Source organism: Nycticebus coucang, chromosome 11 (assembly GCF_027406575.1).
Source record: "Nycticebus coucang isolate mNycCou1 chromosome 11, mNycCou1.pri, whole genome shotgun sequence".
Taxonomy (NCBI): Eukaryota; Metazoa; Chordata; class Mammalia; order Primates; family Lorisidae; genus Nycticebus; species Nycticebus coucang.
Window position 1 is genome coordinate 32,039,875 of NC_069790.1, and position 3,070 is coordinate 32,042,944.

Below are 3,070 nucleotides of genomic sequence, written 5' to 3' on the forward strand. Positions count from 1 at the left end.
GCCCTAATTGTAATAAATGAAAAAAAGTGGCATATAAAATTGTGTAAACAATGTAATACCAATGTAAGTTTTTAAAAAATTTGTTTTCATGAAGAAAGAAATAAAAATCAACTTTTAAGAAATATACCTAAATCATTAATACAGATACTGATTGGTGGAATTGAGGGTAATTTTTTAAAAGATTTTTCTTCTTGATATATTTCTACATTTTTCTTCTTTGGCTATCTCAAAATATTATGGGGGAACAAATGCTTTTGATTACATGGATCATTTTTGGTTATGCCTGAATCAGGGTTATAAGCATGCCCATCACCCAGATAGTGTTCCTCGTACCTGTTAGGTAGGATTTTTCACCCATCCCCTCTCCCTCCTCCCCCAACTTGATTTTCACTGAATTACACTTAAAATATTTAATGCTTCACATATTTGCATGTCATCTTTACATAGGGGCCATGCTAATCTTCTCCGAATAGTTCCAATTTTAGTATAGGTGTTGCTGAAGCAAGCACTGTATTCTTCTAGTATTCCTAAAAGTGATAAAAAGAAAAGAATTTCTTTTGAATAAAATAGATCTAAACTATCAACATTGGATTAATGTTGCAGGAATAAAATTATGTATCCCTATGTTCACTGACCTAACCACCTCTGCCAATCTGCTACACCACTTACCTACACATCCACCCAGTCTGGTATTCACCACCACCTACCCCTATTGCATTCCCAACCTCCAGGGTATTCCAAATCTGACATGATGGTGTAAACTATGCCTTGCAAATATGACAGCAACACCCAGTTGTTTGGAGGTACCACTGATTACCTTAATTTTTCATACTCCTTTCAGATATCTAGTATTGGGTAAATACAGTCAACCTCACGTAGACATATTTCCAGCTATTAAAAACCAAGCACATTTGTGTTATCGCCTGCCCTTGAGGTGCCTGATACCAGGGAAGCATGATTGAGTGCCTTACTGATAAGGCTAAGTAAATATGTCTTTTGAAATAGGCTACAGGAAACCCCCAGACTAGAAATGTGTGACATACATTAAAATCTAGCTAAATTTGGATAAAATGTGGGTCTCAATTTAGAGAACTGTGAATTCTAGAATATTTGTTTAAGAAAAGCCATTTTATTACTTTAAAATCCAAATGGCCTCAAAGAACAATATTGTCTAAATAGAGGCAATAGGTATATAATAGGCTCCTGCATTTAGGAATAGGTAAGAATTATTTAGAACAAGCTTATCAGTCAAGTATGATTTGGTCCCTCTGATGTATTTAAAAACAAATTATTCAAAATTATAAAAAAAGGACAATTTTTTGCAATCATTTTTTTTTAAGTGGAACCTAGAACTATCATTTTTATTCTTAATTTGCTTACCTACACCATTCCTTAAGGTAATCTTGGGCCAAAATCTATCTAAAGCATCATATATTTCAAACCTCTGAGCTAAATCAATAGTTTTATAATACATATTGAAGGAGGAGGAAGAGAAAAGAAAATATTATACCTAAATACAGCTGGAGAAACACACAAGTTATTTCTGTCCCAGCTCCTTTGCTATGGCTGGAGCAACCAACCAGTCCTATTTGCACACAAGGAACATCTCAGAACACTGGGCACATCACCCAAAGTAAAAAGAAATAGGATTGCGGATTGGCAGTTCCTGAAATACTTTAGGGAATTAAAGGATTAATATCAATGACTATTTTAATGTGGACCCAAGAGTATTACCTCTGTGGGTGAGTTGATAATTTCATGGAAATTACTTATTTACATAATACTTGTTAGTTACCCCCATTCACCTTTATGGTTTTATTCTTCTCCACGGCACATGTCACTAACATATACATTTTATTTTATTATTTTTCATTTTGTCTGTCTCCCCCAGTTAGAATGTAAGCTCCATGAAGGAACGGATTTTGCCTCTGTTTCATTTTGCTTTTGCTAGATGCATTTAGAGTATACAGTACGTTGGAGGTAGACAAAAAGAATTTGTTGAATGAATCAAGTTTCCTGATAGCCAAAGGGCATGCATCTACGGTGGAAGTTTTCGGCAAAGTAGGAAGAACACCAGATTCAGAGTCTAAGGTATGTAGTGCTTCGCTTGACTCACAGTAGACGTTTGATGACCATTTGAGGGGTAGACAATGGGTGGATAAACAGATGGACTGATGGGTGGATGGATTAGTGGACAACCTGTAAAATGAGGATAATGATTCATTAATAAAACCGTGTGAAAACAATTGTGACATCTTAGTTGCTCAGCAACATTTTTTCTTGTAGCTGATGGAGAGAAAGCAAGAACAGCTTGGTGAGAACCCTAGTAGTATAAAACAAGGGAGCAAATCATTTAATCTCCTGTGTAAATGAGAGAGGACAGGAATTTGGGTGGAAGTATGTTTTTATTCTGTCTTGTAGCGCTGCCAAGTCCAGACAGGGTTTGATCAGAGAGGCAGGTGAGAGGCAGGGAAGTGGAGCAGGTAAACAGCCCCCCTGCCCCCAGTGAGCCACGTGTGAAATCCAGCCTTGGGGATCACTTCAGCAGCCACCTCCAACTGAGAGGCATTCAACTCTAGGCAAGGTGACCAAAGCCATAGGTAGTCACTCGAGTCTAGGGGATCTTAGTTCTGGTCATTAAATCTCCAGGGTAATCCAGCCCTGGCATTCTTGTTTTTAAGTTTGTTCCTCCTGCCACAAAAGCAGAACCCTCCCCTGAGAAGAATGTCTTTTACCAGTCCTTGAGCTGTGGAGGGCTTGCTCAGTTACAGCTGTAGTCTCGTGAGTGCAATGTCATCTGCTTTGGGGTGGGCCCTGGGGACAGGCCAGGATGCGTCTGAGCTGACCCACTTCAGGTCCAGACAGCTTGGGTTGCTGACACTCTTGGAGATATTTCTGGTGTTGGAAAGCAGAGACAAAAGGAGATGATTGACCAGAGTTGGAGCGAGGACCCTGGCTACTGGCTTTCTTGGTTGGCCACTCCTCTTTCTGGTGACTATGTCCTAGAACAGGCTAGAGAGAGGAGGAGCAGAAGAAAGCCACAGGTGAGGGGAACGTATGCCCTTTCAAT

General features: G+C 39.0%; 1 non-coding gene across 1 annotated transcript; it reads right to left on the bottom strand.

Annotated features, from left to right (window-relative positions):
* Positions 1-402: 402 nt before the first annotated feature.
* LOC128560543 (U6 spliceosomal RNA) lies at positions 403-509 on the bottom strand. The gene has a single exon (XR_008373039.1). It is a non-coding gene; the product is annotated as a U6 spliceosomal RNA (small nuclear RNA).
* Positions 510-3,070: the final 2,561 nt, after the last annotated feature.